Source organism: Felis catus, chromosome A1, assembly GCF_018350175.1.
Source record: "Felis catus isolate Fca126 chromosome A1, F.catus_Fca126_mat1.0, whole genome shotgun sequence".
Lineage (NCBI taxonomy): Eukaryota > Metazoa > Chordata > Mammalia > Carnivora > Felidae > Felis > Felis catus.
This window is the reverse complement of record NC_058368.1, coordinates 180,460,373-180,482,329: the sequence shown is the minus strand read 5'-3', so window position 1 is coordinate 180,482,329 and position 21,957 is coordinate 180,460,373. Positions and strand designations below refer to the sequence as shown.

Sequence of the window (21,957 nt, the reverse complement as noted above, 5' to 3'; positions counted from 1 at the left end):
CACACTCAAAATAGATAAATAAACATAAAAAAAATACCCATGTCTGGTCCACTCCCAGACATTCTGGTTTAATTGGACTAGGGTATGGTCTGGGCATAGGATTTCTAGGGTAGAGCCAGATTGGAGAACCATGACTGTAGGTAAATATTGTCTTTCCTCATAAGCACTTGTAGAGCGTCAGTGAGATTACATGAGAGTACCGTCTAAAAGGTTTTAAACTAAAGATTTATACAGTTCTACCTAGAAAAATTGAGATGATTTAGGAAGTATTTAAAAAATAGTTGTGGAAGGGAAGAAGTAGATCTATGGGGGGTGTCAATCACCTTCCCGTTGAGCAGTTTCCCCTCTTCTGTACCTGTCTTGTGATTTCTTTCCTGGCATGTTAAGGATCAGAGAGATTTAGGTTCATCTTTGCCTTAATGTGAAAATCTTTAAATTCCCATTGCAGCAGTAATGCTTCTGAATAAATTGGTCTAAGCTGCTGTGGAGATGTAAGCCTGGGGGTTGGGCCTCCAGTGCATCTTCTGTCTGACCTCAGCAGAACCCAGTCTGGATTTCATGCATACATCTGTGTCCTTGAGCCTCCAAGAGAGTGGGGAGTGCAGACATTGTCACCATATAGATCATAGCCTGTGGGTAAGAACTAATAATAGCTAACATTTATTAAGACTTTAGATTATGCCAAGGTCTGGGCTGTGGGCTCTGAATGCATTTTCCAATTTAATTCTCATAGCAGCCCAATGAGGTAAGAACAGATACTATCTCCATTCTGCTGATGGGGAAACTGAGGCTTAGGGAGTTTGAAAATTTGGCCCAGGATTATAAGCTAATAAGTGGCAGAACCGGGATTCAAAATCAGTCTGCCTGCCCCCCAAATGCACATTCTTCAGCATCCTGTAGGTCAGGCAAGGCTGTCAGGGAGAGCAACACTGACTTCATACTGGTAATTCAGCCCAGAGCCCCCTTCACTATGGTGATTCCTGCAGTGGCGACTTCTTCCAGTGCTCACGGTCTGTTTGAGAGCCAGACTTTTGTGTTTGCTCTACTCGTTTTAGCAGATGTCCTCCTTCAGTAAGCAGGGTGAGTGAGCTGTTTTTCTGAGTACAGTAGGTTTTACAAGATTCCCCCAGGGTTCAGTGACCTGACCAAATTCTTTGGTCCATGGTGGTGATCAGCATCCTTCTTCACCTTCCTTAGTGACTGTGTTCAGTAGAGTTCCATCTCTTATTACTTTGGCACAAAAGACTTAGCAAGAATCAAGTTCCTCTTGGACCTTGGTGTCTTCACAGCACATGGGCTTGGTCTGCAACATTCTTGCTTGCCCAGCAGAACATGCTGTGGGATGTTTGTTTGGGGTTCACTGGAAGTCATTTGGGTCATCTCAGGCCCAAACTGGCTCTAGCTGGGCATGAGTTACCTTGCAGTTCTTTGGCACATTGGGTAGAATTGAAACAAAAGAATACCTTACCTGCATGTATTTGGTTTTTGGTGGGAGCTGTGCTAGGAAAGGGGTACAGCAGTGATCAAAGGCAGACATTGCCCTTCATGGAATTTATAGAGAAATAATGAAAACATAATGTAATTACACACTAGGAAAATGAAGAGGATCCTGTGTTAGAAAATAGCATTTCTGGGGCACCTAGGTGACTCAGTTGGTTAAATGTCTACCTCTTGATTTCAGCTCAGGTCATAATCTTGTGGTTCCTGAGTTCAAGCCCACATCAAGCTCTGCTCTGATAGCGTAGAGCCTACTTGGGATTCTCTGTCTCTCTGTCTCTCTCTCTCTCTGCCCATTCCCTGCCCATGCTCTCTCGTGCCTGCATGTACTCTCTCTCTCTCAAAATAAATAAATAAACTTAAAAACATTTTTTAAAAGAAAATAGCAGACCTTGTGAATGACACCAGAGGTCAAGCCATAAAGTTGTAAAGTTCTGTAATTAGAAACTAATTAGAAACACTGAATTTGCTTTTACCTTTAAATAAAGTACATCTATAATGATGGCCTGTCCCCTTCTTTGACCAGGTTTTCTTAATTCCAGTCAGTAGCTTGCACATTCAATTTAGTGGTAACAAACACGGTTTCTTCTTAACTTTGGCCAAGGAGCTAGGTTTCCCCTGAGGCAGCATCGTCTATTGAATGCACACATCTGGACCCCCTAAGAGTGGCTCAGATGCAGATTTCCAGGCCCAGCCAGTCAACATAATCAGAATCTACGGGTTATGTGGAACCCAGACTCCACATTTGTAAAAAGAACCCCCAAGTGATTTTGATGCCCTCTTAAGTTTGAGAACCACTGAACCCAACCAGGACTAGAATCCCTCCAGCCTCTTCTGCAACCTGGCCTACTTCTTGGTCCTCATAGCAAAGAAATCTCTTCCTTTCTTCAGGCATCTGTGGATTTCTCTCCAGTGTGCTCAGGTGTTCCCTCTCCAAGAATCAGTCTTCAGTCTGTATGCTCCTACCCCATACCCCTCCCTCTGAAGAACACAGGAGTCCTGTAACCACTGGCTCCATAACCCCTATTCACGTTTTAGTGCTCCCCCTCTCCCCCCCCCACCCCATGCTCTGATCACAGTTCCAGAAAGGTCACAGGAGCCACACAGTGATATCTTCCTTGACTTAACAATATGGCTGCCCCTCCTCTGTCACCGATGTCCTTTTTTTCCTTTATTTTTATTTATTTTGCTGAGATATAATTGACATATACATTTAGTTTTAGGTGTACAATGTAATGATTCAGTTTTGTATATATTGCAAAATGATCATCACAAAAGTCCAGTTAACATCCATCAATACAGTTATAATTTTTTCTTCTTGTGATGAGAACTTTTAATATTTACTCTTAGCAATTTTCAAATAATGCAATGCAATATTGTTAATTGTAGTCACCATGCTGTATATTATATCTTCAGGACTTATTTTTATAAATGGAAGTTTGTACTTTTTGACCTCCTTCACTTACTTTGCCTGCCACACCTCCTGCCTCTGCCAACCACCGATCTGTTCTCTGTATCTGTGAGCTTGTTTTGTTTTGTTTTTGGATTCCACGTATGAAATCATACAGTATTTATCTTTCTCTGTCTTATTTCACTTACCTTAATGCCCTCAAGGTCCATCCATATTAACACAATATTTCATTGTTCTTTATGGTGGTAGTATTCCATTGTATACATACACCACATTTTCTTTACCCATTCATTCATCGGTTTCCATATCTTGGCTGTTGTAAATGATGCTGCACTGAACATGGGGTGCAGATATCTTTTTGGATTAGTGTTTTCATTTGCTTCAAATAAATACCCAGAGGTGGGATTGCTAGGTCATATGGTAGTTCTACTTTTAATTTTTTTGAGGAACCCCCATACTGTTTTTTCATAGTGGCTATACCAATTTACATTCCCACCAACAATGCACAGGCATATAGTGGTGGTGTTGACACACCTCCTTTATTGGCAGTCACTCTTTTTTTTTTCTTTAAATGTTTATGTATTTTTGAGAGAGAGCACATGAGAGCATGCACGAATTGGGGAGGGACAAGAAGAGAGGGGGGCAGAGAATCCCAAGCAGGCTCTGCACTGACAGAAGAGAGTCTGATGCGGGGCTCAAACTCATGAACCTTGAGACAATGACCTGAGCTGAAGTCAGATGCTTAACCAACTGAGCCACCCAGGTGCCCCGGCAGTCACTCTTCTGCAGGAAAGGAAAGGCATTTTTTGGCCTTATCTCCTATTGCTCTTCCCTAATAGTGTCCTGTGACCGACCCCAGGCTTTCTGCTACCTCCTCCACAGTGAAAGCTCAAATGCCCATTTCCAGTTATCTGCTGGACAGCATTTCTGGGTCCAGACAAACACTGCATGCAGTCAGTCTACCACAGATCTAAACCTGAATCCAGCCCTGGTCTCTTGCCTTTTCTGCTATTACCATGAGAAAATGCCACTCTAAACCTGCATGGTTCAAATTCTGAAGATCCAAAAGGTATACAGCAATGTAGGTACCCTTCCCACCTGGTCCCCACTTACCCAGTTCCCCCACCACACACAGGCAACCCCTGTTTCCATCATCTGGATTCTTCCTCCTATCTGCCAATTCTTCTGCCCTTTCTTTTGTAGACTCTGACACCTTCCTTTTCTGTTCATTCCTATTGAAGCTTAATTGAAAATAAAGACAAAATGAGAGGCCTCCCCCTCCAGCCAACCTGTAGCCTGCTTTCAGATTAGTCTTACATAACCCAATGCTGACCACCCCTCTCTTCATACTCTTTAGGGCCCTCCTGAGTTTACTGAGGGGCATCCTTCTGAGTTTGACAGTCAAAACCTCTCGAAGCTGGTCCCACTCCATTTTCTACATCTCTCATTCTTTGCCTCACTTTCCTCATTAATAAGATGGTGGTGATAGTAGTATTGACCTCATACTATTTTTAAAGATATTTTAAAAATCTTTTTCCCATGCACATTTTGGAATCTTGTAAATTTTGATATAATTTTAAACTTACATGAAAGTTGCAAAAATGTAAGAAATTTCCATACACCCTTTACCCACATTTACCAATTTTTATGTTACCCAGTTACCTTATAGTCTCTCATTTTCCCTACGTGTAAGTTTGTGAGTCTATGTATGTTTGTATATATATATACAAACGCATATAATTTAATATATAAGACCATTATATATATAAACCATTTAAGAGTAAATTGGTTATTACTCAAGTTAGACATCACATCTCTTTGCCACTAAATACTTCAGTGTTTAGTATCTTTTGTGTCTGAATGCCTGTATATGTGTGTATAAGAAACAAAACATCCCCTTACATAACCATACTTCGTACAATTTCAGTAAGTTTAAATTAAACTGTCTAAAATACTTTACATAGTGCCCAACAGCATTGTAGGTGCCAGTTATTGTTAGCTGTGGTTACGGAGCTGTCTTCATTGGTCCTCTTGCTTGTAGTCCACCTGGGTTAGTGGCAGTGCCCAAACATGTCCTGCACTTTGCCATTCTCCTGTTGTGGGCCTGTTTCCCAGCCCCTGCCTATATCCGGGGAAGTCCCACCTCCCTCCCAGGCCACGGGTGATGCTACCTGCCCCATGGGGCCTTCCCTCTTCCCTCATCCATCATCTCCCTCCCTCCTCCTGCCTGGAAGGGATCTACTTTAAGTCAAGTCTGTTCTAGTCAAAAGCAGGAAAAGCCCACATGAGGTGGTTCTTGAAAAAAGAGCCTGCTATGAGCTTAGATTTCACAGGAATCTAAGAAAGGGAATAGCAGCCCCCATTGCTGGGCAGGTGGGAGCTGCCTCTGGAGGCCATGAGAGGTTTCTGCTGCCTCCTGAAATCTACAAACAACAAATCTAAAATAAATTGCATAAATTTGCAAACCTTGTTTCGAATCAGTTCTGCCTCTAACTTGCTGTGTAACTTCAGGCAACCTACTTAATCTCCTTGAGCCTCAGTTTCCTGGTTTTCTACAAATAAGGCTAAGCATAAGAAAATAATAGCCAAGATTTTATTGAATGCTAAGTGCTACGCTAAATATTCTATATTTATTAGTTCAGCCAGCTGTCACACTGACTATCTAGGAGAGGTACTATAACTCTCCCCATCTACAGAGGAGGAGGTGGAGGCATAGAGGGGGCTAATGTGATTTGCCCCAGGTCACACAGAAAGTGGCAAAACTGGGGTTCAGTTTCGGGTTGTCTGGCTTCAGAGCTCTCACTCTTAAATTGCCATCCACTTTGAATCCATGGATTCTCCCATGTAAGGCACTTAACCGACAGCAAGGCTCAGACTAAATACTCAAAAATGTTAGCAGTTATGATATTACCACAGCATTAGATGACCCCTATCGCCTTCATGGCCCCAGCCTGTCTCATAACCCTTCAGCCCAGCAACCACAGCTAACTTGGTGTCCAGAATTTCAAATTCGTATGAGAAATGCTGGTTTGGAAAAATCACAGAGCTGACCTTGACTTGGACTCAGTCTGGCACAGGAAACCATGACAAGGGAAGCGTCAGGGATGCCGTGGTGCCAACCACAGCAACTGTCTGCTCAGGACAGGCAGGCTGTGGGCACGTGGCCATCCCCAGGTCATTCTTTCTCGTAACTTCTACAGTAGATTGTTCTGATTCGGTGGCAGTGAGTAAGACCTGGTGGTTACTGTATCTGAGCACATGCTGGATTCTGAGCTCTGCTTCTTGGCCTCACCTCTGTGTGGCTAACTCCCACTCGCTTGTGTGATCCCTGCCTTCTTGCTACGGGAAGTGTGGGCTGTGGACCAGCACATCAGCATCGCCTGGGATCTTGCTAAAAATGCAGAATCTCAGGCTCCACCCCAGGCCCACTGAATCAGAAACTGATTTTTGTTGTTGTTTGTTATTTAAACATGAAATGCTACATGAATTTGTGGGTCATTGCGGAGGGGCCGTGCTAACCTTCGCTGCATTGTTCCAATTTTAGTATATGTGTACTGCCGAAGCAAGCAAAAGAAACCATTTTAACAAGATCTCAGTGGCCCTTACGCACGTTTGTGTTTGAGTAGCACTGACCAGACCATTCAGTACTACGTTGCATAGCCTTGGCTTGTTTGTTCGCCTTAATTTTTGGTTTTTGTTCTATGGCTGACTGTGCCTCTTACTAAACTCTGATGTAGGGTATCCCACATAGCTGTATTATCAGTAAACACTGGATTATTACAACCAGTTGTGAACACTGTCCGTGGAAAAGAGTTCTTAGCCTGTTCCCAGAGCTCTGCATGGGATGAGGGATTGAAGCTGGATGGGGTGTGAAGGTCAGTTGAAAGGGGATCACACCTGCTGACAAAAGGCAGGTCCTGAGGCTGCAGTGTATTCAGCAGCTGGGTCCAAGCAGATGCAGACTGTGTGGGAAGTCCCCAGGGTAGCCGAACTCGGCCCTTGGGAACATGGGGCAGTGGGAAGTTGGGAAGCATTGGGAAGCTAGTGCCTGTGGCTCTAACACATAATAAGGAGGCAGCCCAGCAGGCACTTGGCAGAGATCACAAAGGCAGGGTACCAGGCCTCAGAGACCAGTGGCAAGAGCAAGGAGGTCTGGGAATCCCCCATAAGCTTCCCAGGCAGAGGCTTGAGCCAGCGAAATAAATGGTGGACTCCCTGGAACTAGCACTGAATAGGACAAAAATATTGCTGCACAGGTACTAGTAGAAACAATCCCTTCGGCCAAGGCTTAGGCTGGTTGAGCCAGAGCCCCAACATGCAACCCCTGGTCCAAGCTACGAGGAGCCTGAGTGAGGTGGCGCTGGGGTGTCAGAGGCCAGGCTTCTGGTAGGGGGGACCCAGGACAGGAGGGGCAGGGAGCCAGCTGTGGGCTGCAGAGAAAGTCTGAAAGACATCTAAAGACTGCCCTGCCTTCCCTGGTGTGAGGTTGGTGAGGAGGTGTGGCCAGATTCCAGGAGGCTTTCCCATCACTGCTTTCTGGGCCCCAGTTCACCTGTAGACAGCCTTTGGTGTAAACATGGACTTTGACCTGACACATTCCTGAGATGATGCCCATTGTCATCTCATGGAACACAGTGACAGCCATCCCTGTGAGTGGGGGCTCCTAACACCCTCCCTGAGTTCATTTCTAGTTTGTTTGATGTTGGCATGTCTGTGTGTAAAATGACGGAAGAACGAATCATTAATGAGCTGGCCAAAGTCCCTTTGGGAAAATTCCAGGAAAATAAACCAATATTCCATCAAAGCCAAAATGGCTCTTTTTTTTTTTTTTTTCCATTCCTTCAAAGCAGGGTTTCTCAGAGTGTGGTCCATAGACCTCCTGCCTTAGACTCCCCCAAGGAGCTCATAAAACAGATTTCTGGGCCCCCACCTGAAATCTACTGAATCAGAATCTCATTGGGGCTTTCAAGAATGTGCATTTTAAATATGCTACCCAGAGGATTCTCATATGCCTTCAACTTGAAACCCTCTCCTCCCCGCCTGCATCAACAGTGTGTGTGCCCTGCCTGCTGTTCCTCCTTCCCTGTGCTGCTAAGCATAAGGGCCTCCTCTTGTGGGGAGCCTGCCTTGTCCCAGCTCTGGTCAGGGCCCCTCTGTGCACCCTTGTCACATGCACCCACCACGGAGCCATCATTCTTTTCATGTCTGTGTTCTCCCAGGCCCAGCACAGTGGTGTCGAACACTTGATTGGTACTAATAAATGAATGGATACCCCTCAAGGCAGCTGAGAGGCCAAGGGAAAGTCACAGAGTAAAGGGTGAGGACTGCAAGCCTCCTGATAAGGAAGTCTGTCACCTTTTGACTCCTTTCTTCTTCATCTGGTCAAGTTTTGGAGCCAGAGGGCAAGCGTTGGACCCTGGGAGAGCCCATGGCTCTGATTGGCTGGGGATACAGCCCACCTGTGTGGGAGCCCAGCTCTGTTGTCTGCCGGTCAAGGAGACTCCTGATGTAGAAGACAAGACTCCAGGCCAGTTTGCCAGCCCCGGCCTGACCCCACATCCAGAGCCGCTAGCTTGCGCAAGCCACCTCATCAGACAGGAAGAGAGGTAAAGAATAGTGCTATTGGACCATGGAACTCCCACAAGTACTTTCCGCCAGTTTCTCAGTGTTTGCTACCCTGATTTTCTGTGTAAGGCTCTGAATTGCTGTTTGCCAAACCAGTAACTGTTGACCCAACAGAAATCACACAGAGAGAAGCCCTGGACAGGCTGTCTCAATCATGTCAGTGAAGGTAGAGCCAGATGCCTGTGATCTGATAACATGGCCCATCACCTCTGTCGAAAAACAAGATGCATTTCCTTATTCTTCACTTGAGCACCATGAAACCTGCTTTGCAAGTCCAGGGTCCGTCTTCTGATCCTGCTTGCTTATCTCTGTGTGTTTGGCGGGCAGGGGACTTTTGAGCACCAGCAGGATGTAGAGGTCTTGGTGCAACCCTACGGTTATCCCAGACGGCTATGACCACAGGGGACCTCACTGACCTCTTGATGCCTGAGGTCAGGGTAAGGGCAGTCTGCTCTCAGTCCAAAGTAGGCTAAGAACCTTCCTTGGTCCTTTGAAAAGATAGGATTGGCTGAGTTCTAGGGGCAGGCAGAGCAGCTGAGACTTCAGTATGCAGTAGGCCCTCAGCAAATGCTTCTTTTTTATTTTTTAATTTTTTTTTTTCCAACGTTTATTTATTTATTTTTTGGGACAGAGAGAGACAGAGCATGAACGGGGGAGGGGCAGAGAGAGAGGGAGACACAGAATCGGAAACAGGCTCCAGGCTCTGAGCCATCAGCCCAGAGCCTGACGCGGGGCTCAAACTCACGGACTGCGAGATCGTGACCTGGCTGAAGTCGGAAGCTTAACCGACTGCGCCACCCAGGCGCCCCAGCAAATGCTTCTTAAACTGACTTGATGAAAGGGGAGCGTCCAGTTCTAGTTAATGTGGGCTGTGTTCAAATCCTCCGGATGTTTGCTGCTAAGGTTGTAGGTAATTACTGAGTTTCTTTTGTGCTTTCTTCATAAGGGTGTTATTTCTGAATCTACTCCCTTTCTCTTCTCATCTCCTCAAATGACACTTGATTTGCTTGTAGGAGGAGGACAGTGCTGTGCTATCATTTGGTCAAGATTTTATATTCAAAAGTCTTGTTAGATGCTCTGGAAACTTCCTGGAGGTTGTGACAGCTGCTGGGTACCAAGGAATTTCATAAGCATTTACTGTTTTGCTTGTCCTCGCCTTCCAAATGAAGCAGCTGAGGCCCAGGGAGGTTAGGGAATTTATCAGGGTCACACAGCAAGTTGGCAAGAGAGTCGGGTTTCCATCCAGGACGGCTCAGTGCTCGTCACTGCCACTTTGTCTCCTGGAGGTCTTTGGCTTGCATTGATGTAACATTGCTAACACTAGCTGAGTTCTCCACCACTTCTCAGAGGGTTTTGTGTATGTGTCCTGATTTGAGAATTAGTTAAGCTCTCGCACTCTCCAGGGTGCTATGGCTGGAATCCGGGCGCTGGAGGAAGTTCTGCGTCCTTCCTAGAGTCCACAGGCAGCCAGCTCCCACAGACCCTCCTCTGTAGGGCAGTGAGGACAGGAGGTGCTGCCCAGTGGTTGGTGGGTAGCATGGCCGGGGTGTGTGGAGGAGGTGAGGTTTTGATGACCCACAGGACACATGCTCCCTGTCAGCTCCCAGGCACTGCACCAGGGCCCTTCCCCCTACCATACCGTCCTCTTCTATTTCCCTCTCTGGCCCCTGGCCTCTTAGAATCTATAGCTGTTTGGAAAAGTGAGCATGGAGGCCTTTTCAGAAAGAGTCCTGTTCTCCAGTATTCCCAATATCCTCAACACACTGGAGAGAGACAGAGACAGAGAAGCAGGATTGTGTGGGAAGGAGAGGCAAGTGTATGGGAACAGTTCATAGTGTCGATGCAGTTGCTAACAACTCCTGGGATTTGTCTCCCAAATGTCCTGCTTGCACGCAGGGGCGCTGCCTGCCTTTGTGAGGGCCCACACCACACTGAATGATGTGTTATCAATACAGTACAATAGCCCTGGATGTCATGAAGAGCACGGTGTTGGGAGGACACAGCCATGAGGAGATGGAAGGGCCTTTTTACACAGCATGAGCCAGCTTTTATTGTATAACCCCTGGGCCTACTGGCCCTTTGTTCTGTTTTCTTTGACAAAGGCTTTTTTTTTTTTTTTTTTTTTAACTTTCTGATTAGAAACCAGTAGTTTAAGCCTGCTAATCACCTCTTCTGGCTTGGCATGTGGACCAGGGAAAGGCCATAGCACTTAATCTGTTTGCAAAGGCTCTCTCAGTTCCAGAAGTTCAGAAATGTAGTCACTCCCTCCACACTTTAAAAAAAAAAAAATTATTCAGGGTAATTCCTACTGTAATTATAATAATAAACATTCTAAGGTGTATTACAAGGATACTTCTGTTTTTAAATGTTTATTTTGAGAGAGCACGTGTGAGAGCTGGGGAGGTGCAGAGAGAGTGGGGAGAATCCCAATCAGACTCCGCAATGTCAGCACGGAGCCTGATGTGGGGCTTGAACCCACAAACCGTGAGATCATGACCTGAACTGAAATCGAGTCAGATCAATGTACTGAGCCACCCAGGTGCCCCTAAATTAATGTTTTAAAAGGTAAACTTGAAAAATTATCCTTGGGGTGCCTGGGTGGCTCAGTTGGTTGGGCGTCTGACTCTTGATATTTTTTCAGGTCATGATCCCAGGGTAGTGGAATTGAGCCCCGAGTCAGGCTCTGTGCTAAGAATGGAGCCTGCTTGAGATTCCCTTATACCCTCTTCTCCCTCTCACCCTTTCGCACATTCCCACACTGTCCCTCCGTCTCCCTAAAATAAAAAGGGGCTCCTGGGTGGCTCAGTTGGTTAAGCATATGACTTTGGCTCAGGTCATGATCTCACCGTTTGTGAGTTTGAGCTCCACGTTAGGCTGTGTGCTGACAGCTCCAAGCCCGGAGCCTGCATCAGAGTCTGTGTCTCCCTCTCTCTGCCCCTGCCCCACTCGTGCTCTGTCTCTGTCTCTCTCTCTCTCCCAAAAATAAATAAACATTAAAAAATTTTTTTAAATAGAAAAACACATAAATTTATTTTTGATTGGGGAAAATATAAAATTTACCATTTTAACCACTTAAGGGTCCAATTCAGGGGAATTTAGCACATTCACGGTGCTCTGCAACCATTACCACCATCCATCTCCAGAACTCTTTTCATCTTGTAAAACTGAAACTCTGTATCCATTAAACTCTTACCTCCTCATTCACCTCTCCCCCAGCCCCTGACAAACACCATTCTACTTTCTGTTTCTACCAATTTGACTGCTCTGGGTACCTCATATGACAGGAATCATGTAGTATTTGTCTTTTTTGTGACTGGCTTATTTTCCTTAGCATAATTCCCTTAGCATTTCCCTTAGTTGTCAGAATTTCTTTCCTTTTTAAGGCTGAATAGTATTCCATTGTATGTGTATATACTGTGTTTATCCACTCATCCATTCGTGGACACATGGGTTGCTTTCACCTTTTGATTATCATGAATGCCACTATAAAGAAGGGTGTACGGATGTCTATTCCTGTCATTGCCTTAAATCTCTTGGATATATTCCCAGAAGTGGAATTTCTGGGTCATATGGTAATTCTACTTTTAATTTTTTGAGGAACCATTACACTCTTTTCCACAGTGGCTGCACCATTTTATCTTCACACCAGCAGTGCACAAGGCTTCCAATTTCCCTACACCCCCACCAAGACACTTGTCATTTCCTGGGTTTTTTTTATATTAGTCGTCTGAATGGATATGAGATGGTATCTCGTGGTTTTGATTTGCATTTCCCTAATGATTAGCGGTGTTGAACATCTACACAGATACTTTAAGTTTATTTATTTATTTTGAGAGAGAGAGAGAGAGAGAGAATGAGTGAGCTGGGGAGGGGCTGGGGTGGGGGTGTCACAGGATCTGAAGCAGGCTCTGTGCTGACAGCAGAGAACCTGATGCGGAGCTCAAACTCACGAACCATGACATCACGACCTAAGCCAAAGTTGGACACTTAGCTGACTGAGCCACGCAGGTGCCGCTACACAGATACTTTTTAAAAAACTAACTCCTTGTGTCCTTTTGCATATAGAAAGGCAGTAAGATGTACATTTGAGGAGCTGAATCTTAGAAACCAAATTGCCTGGGTTTAATGCTGATTCCACTTCTTACTGCCTTTGTCACCTGGGTCAGCTGCAATATCTTTCTGTGCTTCAGTTTCTCATCTGTAAAATGGGATAATATCTAAACTGATCTCATGGGGTTGCTGAGAGGATTCAAGGAACTAATACAGAGAAGCCCTATCGAATACTTCAAGACTCCTTACGTGTTTTTGATAACTTTAGGGCATCATTACTGTGAACAGAAGAGAATCAGCTGCCTTCCATCTGCCAGGGGTTGTTTTCTTCTCTGCCTGCTTTTTTTTTTCAAGTGGGGATGTTGGGGTGAGATGGTAGCTGGAATCTGGTGGTTTTCCCCCCAAGGTGGGCATGTCAGGGGGAAAAAGAACAGAGGCAGCCTCCAATATCCATCTTGAAACTTGGCAGAATCTGGGTTTGAGAGTGAGTGTTTGCAGAGTGGGCAACTGGGAAATGGGATGAGGCCAGGCAGTCTGGTGGAAGGGAGCTGCTCTGGTCCCTCAGCCAGTAACTTTGACAGCCTCTAACCGTCTGGATGACGAGTGGTTCCGAATGCCTTAAAGGAAGACAGTGAGCTAAGGGTTGATGTTGCTACCTCTGTAACCATAGGATACCACATCCTAAGGACCTGGATAACTGTCCTCAGGCCTGCGTTGCCTGGGTCCCCTGTGTGTCAGCATTTGGGCCTCCATATAGTGCCCCATCTGTAGAACACCAGCTTTTGTCCCAGAGAAATCAGGATTTCCCTGTCCCTGGGATAGATTCCAGGCATGTCAGGAGGACCCTGGGGTTAAAGCTTTCCCTTTGTTTCCCAGAGCACATCTCTGCCTTGGTCCCCCCAGGGGAGGATGTCATGGGAAAGTCATCCTCATTTCTGATCCTTCCCCAGAGCCTAACCCAATTTCCTTAGCCAGGCAGGAGGAGTAGACACACTGAAGGAAGGGAGAGCTTCCCCTCTCTTGCCTTCACCTGCTTAACTGTCTTTTCCAAGCCCAGCCTGAAACACCATTTACTCAAGAAATCACTCCCCGACTCCCCAGATAGGGCCAGGTTCAGTGTTTACATTCTCTCCAAGAGCAGTATTCTTTTCTTTTAAATCAATTGTTACAGGTGCTTGAGTAGCTCAGTTGGTTAAGTGGCTGACTTCGGCTTAGGTCATGATCTCCCAGTGACTGGGTTCGAGCCCAGGGACAGGCCCAGTGCTGACAGCTTGAGCTGTCATTTAATTTGAATTTAAAAAAATTTTTAATCAATTGTTTAATGATAATTATTTAATTAGACCATTTATTTCTTTAAAAAAATTATTTAATGTTTATTTATTTTTGAAAGAGAGACAGAGTGGGAGTGGGAGAAGGGCAGAGAGAGAGGGAGACACAGAATCCAAAGCAGGCTCCGGGCTCCAAGCTGATGTGGGGCTCGAACCCACGAACAGTGAGATCATACCCTGAGCTGAAGTCAGATGCTTAACCGACTGAGCCACCCAGGCGCCCCTGGATTCTTGAAAGGAGACAGAGACAGAAATAGAGGAAGAAAATATATTTGAAGATATAATGTCCAAAAAGTTCCAAAGTTGATGAAAAATATCAACCTATAGATCCAAGAAGTTCAACAAACCCCACGCAGGAGAATCATGTGGAAAACCCCATCCAGACACGTCATAATCAAGTTGCTGAAACCTAAAGAGAAAAGAGAAAAACCTTAAAATCAGGCAGCAAATAAATACTATGTACAGGAAAACAATGAGTACACTTTACTGTCTTCTCATCAGAAACAAAGCTCAAGTATAATTGTATTATATCTCTACAGTGCAAAGCTTAAAGCTGGGGAGGGGTTGGGCGGGGGGGGGGGTAGTCAGCCTACAATTCTCTATCCAACAAAAAAATCCTTAAAAGTGAGGGTAAAACCAAGATATTTTCTGATAAAAGCTGAGAGAAATTGTCACCAGCTGACTTACAAAAAAATGTCAAAAGAAATTCTTCAGGCTGAAAGAAAATCTTATCAAATGGAAACTTGGATCTCCATAAGAAATTAAGGGCCCCGGAAATATAAAAGACTTCTAAAATTTTTCATAATTTCTTTAAAAGCTAACTGTTTAAAGCAAACATAAATAGTATATTGTGGATGATGTCTTTAAAGTAGGAAAAAGAACAACCAAACAGATGAGACAAATGGAAAACAACTGGCAAGTTCGTAGACTTTAATCCAGCTGTATTAATAATTTATTAAAAGTAAATGGATTAAGCACTCCAGTTAAAAGGCAGATACTGTCAGGTTGGAGGAGAAAAAAAAAAAAACAACCCTCAAGTTTATAAGCTGCCTATGATAGATTCATTTTAAACGTAAATAGACAGCTGGGCTAAAACTAAGAGGATAGGAAAACACGAGTAGTAAAAGGATGGGGAAATTCTAATCAAAAGAAAACTGGAATAGCTATAAGACAAAATACAGAGTATACGAAAACCAGAGTGTTACCATATACAGAGACAGAGCTTTTGTAATAATGGGTTAATTCATCAAAAAGACATAGTAATCCTGAATGTGTACATACCTAATAGCTGAGTTCAAAATACCTGAATAAGTGATTGGATCCAGTAGAGCAAGTTTTCCGGCTTTTTGCAAAGGGAGGGATTGATGGAGGCATTTCCTCATTCTAAGCTGATCTTCTTTGAGTCAGTGATGAGGACAGAGGTGGGCAGAAATAAACTGAACTCCATGGCCTCATTCTGTGCTCGGCGTTGTGACCATCTGTGTCCTTCCTGTGCCTCTCAGAAAGCAGGCCCTGGGGCTCTCTGATAGGAGCCCTTACAGATAGTTCCCACAGGGCACTTCACCTCTTCTTGACATAAAGCATTTTCTGGAAACTGCCAGTCTCACATGAAATGCCAGCAAGGACGTGGGGCTGTTGTTCCTGAGGCTGGAGAGGGCTGGGGTCTTGGAGTGATGGATGTGGTCAGTGTTGGTCACTGGGAACTTCAGGTGTCCCAAGGTATAGGATAAGATGGCAATGTCCACCCTAAGGCTGACTCCCGCCACTCAGATATTAAAAGGGTCTGAGCCAGCATCAGGTGGGACAGGGAGAAGGGGTTAAGGGAATTTTTAAGCAATAGTGAAAAGTTGCCTGGAAGAGAGGGAGGAGGTTCTCAGATGAGGTGTGCCTGTTTGGCAGAGAGCTGCATTGTTTCAGGCTGCCCCATTTACTGACAGTCCAACAATGATTCCTTCCTTCCTTTTTTTCCTTCTTTCCTCCCCCCCCCCCCCCCAACCGCCAAACTTAAAAAAAATATTCTGGTAAAATCCACATAGCAAAATGTACAGTCTTAAGCACTTTTAAGTGTCTGGTTCTATAGGATTAAGCACATCCACATTGCTATGCACCCATCATTACTGTCCATATCCCGAACTCTTTTCATCTTGCAAAACCAAAATTCTGTACCCATGAAATTCTAACTCCTCATTCACCTCTCCCTCAGTCCCTGGCTACCACCATTTTACTTTCTGTGAATTTGACTACTTCAGCTATTTCATGTCAATGGAATAATACAGTATTGGTGTTTGTGTGACCGTCTTATTTCAGGTAGCGTCATGCGCTAGCATAATGTAAGGTTCATCCATGTTGTAGCATGCGTCAGAGCTTCCTTCTTTTTAAAGGCTGAATAGGGGCGCCTGGGTGGCGCAGTCGGTTAAACGTCCGACTTCAGCCAGGTCACGATCTCGCACTCCGTGAGTTCGAGCCCCGCGTCAGGCTCTGGGCTGATGGCTCAGAGCCTGGAGCCTGTTTCCGATTCTGTGTCTCCCTCTCTCTCTGCCCCTCCCCCGTTCATGCTCTGTCTCTCTCTGTCCCAAAAATAAATAATAAAACGTTGAAAAAAAATAAAAAAAAAAAAGGCTGAATAATATTCCATTGTATGTACATGCCACCTGTTGTTTTCCCATTCATCCATTGATGGACACTGGGGTTGCTTCCACCTTTTTGGCTATTGTGAATAATACTCCAGTGAACTTGAGAGTATAGCACTGATTTTGTTTTATTTTGTTTAAAGGTAATGAGGTGAATGTGGGCACAGAAGTTAGTGGTCCAGGACACTGGCGTGACAGCCTTATTTCACACTTGAGACCTAGAACAAAAATGAGCATCTGGGAGAATTTATCCTTGTAAATCTGCGTTTTGGAGAGGACAGAGCTGTTGAGATCGTTTGGGAGCTGAGGTCTTTTAGAGTCTGACCCACCCCGCTGGCAGTTGTTGGCTCTTTGCGGTCCCCATGGCCACCGTCTGAGTTCAGGTGTCCTTTTTGGCACTGGCTGTTGTAATCGTCTCTGGCGAACAGGGTGGCTAGACTCCAAGATCATTTCCCAGCAGCTCAGGTTGCAGCTCCTGTTGGAATTTTCTTCCATAGGGCTTTCCAGAGCAAATCGCTCTTCTCAGAAACTTGTCATGGTTCTCCAGTGCCCATAGAAAACCCCAGAATTTCTGAACATGACTCAGGGCCCCACTGGCCTTCCTAATTCCTTCCCCCTCTCCTTCCCTCCATTCCTTCATTTATCAGTTGGTTCATTTGTTCAGCCTGTGTCCTACATTTTTGTATTTGTTTCTGACATGTGTGTCTGATATTGACTCATTCAAATGGTGTGTTAAAGGGCCCAGCACATAGTAAATGCTAGAATGTTTATGATTAAAAGGGTTTTACTTTCTGGGGTCTCATGAGCTCTTCACTGACAACCTTGTGAGGTAAATTCTTTCACACCCAATTGACAAGTTGGAAAATGGAGCTTTAGAAGTGCAGAGAAATGGGTTTGTAATTGGTCCTTGGATCAAATTGAGAACCAGAACCAGCGGTTCTGGTTCTGAATTTGGTATTCCTCTGAGTGACATTGTGGCTTAGTGAGGCCCTAGGAAGCTGGAGGCAGCAAGAATAAATGCTAAGGGGCTCTGGATGTGTGTGTGTGTCTCTCTCTCCAAGTAAAGAGGACTTGCTGGGGCTGAATTTGATTGAAGAACCATGAAAAGCCAGTGTTTGTAGATGTTCACCTAACAAAAGCCCAAGTGTAAAATGGTGTCTTGTAGCATCAACAGAGTTGGCTGTTTTCCCAACTCTGGAAGGATATATAATGATAATATAAGCTCATTTTGGAAGGAGCATGCTTTTTTTTTTCCTCTTCTCTCAACATAGGCTTCATGCCCAGTGCAGAGCCCATTGTGAGCCTTGAACTCCCGACCATGAGATCAAGACCTCTGCTGAGATCAAGAGTCAGACGCTTAACTGACTGAGCCACCCAGGTGCCCCCATGCTTCTTTCTTTATAGGGGACCCAGGAGCAAGGAAAAGCCTTACTAAATACGTTGCATTCATGCTGATAAAATTCTGAATGCTTGGCTGGATCAGCCAGGAAGTTGGAGCAAGTAGGTGGATGTGGACTCTTTGTTCCACTATGCAACCCATTAAAATGCTGAGGTTAAGGACAGAAGTGAGATCAGAAACACCTGCAGAAGGCTAAATGACTTGCTCAAGGTCACCCAGCTAAGGAAAGCTGAGCTGGGCCTCCCACAGCGGAGGATTCCAGGTTCACTGCTGCTTCGAGTGTATCATACAGCAGCTTTTAATACACACCTTCCATTTGAAGACTGTAATGCAATAGAAAATGGGCTTAGGCATCATTTGTAACCTTGGCCAAGTTAGCTAGTCTCAATGATCTCATCTGCACAGTGTGGATACGAACACTTGTTCCCTGGGCCGCAGCGGAGACTAGTGAACTAATTGGGCAGCCGACAGGTGCCTAGGACAAAGTCAGTTATTAATGGTGCTATTTCGTGGTGAGTCCTTGCTTTGTCCGCTCTTCCTTCACTCAGGGATGCACACAACCACTGCCTGGGACCGCTCTTCCTTCACTCAGAGATGCACACAACCACTGCCTGGGACTTGCCCCATGTGCTCAGGTTCTTGGTTAATTGCTCTGTAGGTGCTGTCACTAAAGGAATAGAAGGTTTTGATTGGATGCAGATACACAACTACTGTCATCCTTCCTTTCCTGACTATAGCATTTCCATTGGCTTATGCCAGCAATCTTGGGGTAGGTATGGGGAATTTTTTTAATTTCCTTTTCCCCAAAGGTATCCGTATGACCTCAGTGTGTGGTGACTCTGGTTGCTGGGGCACCTGGTACTTACTCTGTCAACCTAGCCAACATCCTGGTCTGGTTGTGCCCTGTCCCTCTCCCACCTCCAGTAAAACAGACATGCCTCACTGAGAAAATCAGCTTTGTCTGGAGGGAACAGGTGGGTCTCAAGATCTTTCCCGCCTGTAAAGTTGGCCTTGCCCTTTGGCTCCCCCTCTATAGGGTACCGTTTTCTACCCCCTTGGTAATATCTCATCAGGAAGAAAGTTCTACCCTAGAGTTTCCAGGAAGCTACTTGATTGCATTATTGACTGATAACCTCATTTACCCTGGAGCAGAGAGACCTGTAGTTTTGAGTTATACTTAAGATTTAACATATGCTGGTGTCAAGGTCCAAGTGAAAAATTGAGAAGGCCTGGTTACCTCCAAACCCAAGTCAGACATCACTCAGAAGGCTTTGAGGTTTCTTATTTTATATATTTAAAAAAGGGCTCCTTCTTCTTTTGAGACAGAACTTCAAAGGATTCATTCCAGGCCACACTTCCTTTTGGTAAATCTTAACCAGTGTAAATGTTTACTTTTGTGTTGTAAATCCTAGGAGGCAGAGGGAGGAGGAATTTCAGAAGCAGGTGTTCTGCCAGCAAAAGTTAAAACTTAATCTGCTTTGGGTATTTTGGGGAGAGGGGTGGCTGGAGGGGGGAGTATTTATAATTAACGAGCCATGCTAATGAACCCGGAATTAGTAGACTGCCTTTTTGTTACTTTGTATGAATTCCAGGACCTTGTGCCCATTGCCCACTGGAAGAGAGGAAAGCTTAGGAAGACCTGCCTTGCTTCCACCATTTTGGGTGGTCAGTGAATGCGAGTGGGAGCAACAGGGCCAAACAATAGTTAAAAAGATAGGGGTGCCTGGGTGGCTCCATTGGTTGAGCATCCAGCTCTTGATTTCGACTCAGGTCATGATCTCATGGTTCATGAGGTCAAGCCCCACATCAGGCTCCATGCTCACAGTGCCCAGTCTGCTAGGGATTCTCTCTCCCTCTCTCTCTCTCTGCCCCTCCCCCACTTGTGCTCTTTCTCTCTCTCTCTCCCCCTCTCCCCCTCTCCCCCCTCCCCCTCTCCCCCTCTCCCCCTCTCCCCCTACTCTACATGCGCTCTCTCTCAAGATAAATAAACTTTTTAAAAAAGGGTAGAAAGGTAAAGGGGAAAGTAAAATTATGTAAAGCTGTATTTATTAAAAACTGTGGCTTTAGTTAAAAATGTAAGTTCCTCACTTGATTACCTGAAGGAGTCACCGCTCCCCTGCTACTCCCTAGCCTGGTCCCCCTCACTGCATCCACAGACATAGTACCTGGTGGGAGGGTCTTGGGGATTAGCCTGGGACTTGCACTCACCAAGAAAAAGACTTCTGAGTTTCAATTTGCTGCTTAAGAAACACCGGCTTAGAAGGAACCTTTGGAAAACTAGGGCATTCTGTGCAGGGAGTCCACTTATGTGCTGTGTAACTTGAGCAAAGGCATTCACATTTTCCAAGGCTCAGTTTTCCTGTCAATAAAATGGAGCTAACAATTGGTACCTTCAAAATTATGAGGATTAATTGGGATTGTGTATGCTCAGCATAGTGTTCACTAACCATTATTGTTACACCTACCCCTGCAGAGCCTGCCATATGTGTATGGAATATGCTGAAGAGGGATGATTTGGTGGGAGGGGATACTGGGATAATGAAACTAATGCCTCCCTCCAACTTCACAGGCTCTCATTCCCTGAGGCCCTCTTTGCCTTTCTCTTTCCTCTGTTCATATAGAAGGAGGTGGGTGGGGCTGGCAGGGCAGGAGAAGGGGACCTAGAGCAGAGAGCAGGATGCAGTGAGGGGATCTGGGGCTGTAGGCAGACAGTGGCCGGATTTAGGGGCTACAGGGCTCTGCAGATTAGGAAGAGGAAGAACAGGAAAGAGCTGTCCCTCTTCACCATCCTTACCCCTACAGCTGCTGAATCTTCTAGTACATCCAGAATCCTCCACAACCAATCCCTTCCTGCCTCCCCAGAGCCCCAAACTGACCTCAAGACAGTCACTTGTGGGTGACTCACACAGCCAGGTTTGGGATCACCGGAGTACCCCCTCCCACACAGGGGGATCACCAGAGTAACCGCTTCCCACACAGGGGGCTCACCAGCATTCCCCCTCCCACACAGGGGATCACTAGAGTACCCCCTCCCACATGGGGGATCACCAGAATACCCCTTCCCACACAGCGGGGATCACCAGAGTACCACCTTCCACACAGGGATTACCAGAGTACTGCCTTCCACACGGGGAAGATGATGATCACCATCATACCCCCTCCCCACACAGGAGATCGTGCTTCAGACTGCAGCTTTGCCACTTCCTCACGTAGCTTTGGGTGTGACAGCAACAAAACCAGAAAATAGCCTGGGAGCTGTGTAGGTAAGGTGAGGGACATCCATGCAGTGGAGTGGAGTGCCATGTAGGTAGTTAAGCATGAGGTAGAGCTACTGGTGCTGATATGGAAAGAATCCCAAGGTATACAATTAAGCAAATAGCAAGATTCAGAATAGTATGTTTTATGTTAAGAGAAATGGGGTTAAAAATACTTGTACATCCATATGTACTAGTCTTATGGAGAGGACTGAAGGAATTCTCTATTCCATGGAAACGTTTAGCCCACACAGGATTAATATAGCTGCTGGTGTAGGACCACCCTTGGAGAATTGCTGCTTTAGAACTACTTCCTGTTCATATGCCCCTACCTTTCCCACTTTACTCACTTACCTGCCAGGCTTGTGTTGTGATTTGACTTTGCAACCCCAAGTCAACTGAGAGTTGAGGGAGGTTGTGTATACATTGTAGTATAATTCATCACTTTTTAGATTAACTTGTGAGTTTTGTTTGTTTTATGTGTTAACATCTTCAAATTGTAGATGAATCTTAGAAATGCTGTTGGCCATGGTCATGGCCCACCGATGCACAAACTCTGGTGTTCCTGCTAACGTAACTGGTGCTGTTTCCCCCACAAACCATTTAAGAGCAACTGTGGACAGACCTTTGTTCTTATCTTTGGCATCCTCTGGTAAAATCGGGAAGGCACCAGAATCAAAACTCAAAGTAACTCTCAGTAGCTTGGAAGAAAATCACAGAGACATCATTGGAGCTCTCTTCAAAGAAATGCTGGCTCAGCACT

General features: G+C 45.4%; 1 protein-coding gene and 1 non-coding gene across 2 annotated transcripts in view; one reads left to right on the top strand and one right to left on the bottom strand.

The window, feature by feature from the left end:
• The window catches only part of WWC1 (WW and C2 domain containing 1), a 152,941-nt gene that overhangs the window by 11,695 nt on the left and 119,289 nt on the right, over positions 1–21,957 (top strand). The gene's annotated exons all lie outside the window — the stretch shown is intronic.
• LOC111556973 lies at positions 6,373–6,476 on the bottom strand. The gene has a single exon (XR_002736682.2). It is a non-coding gene; the product is annotated as a U6 spliceosomal RNA (small nuclear RNA).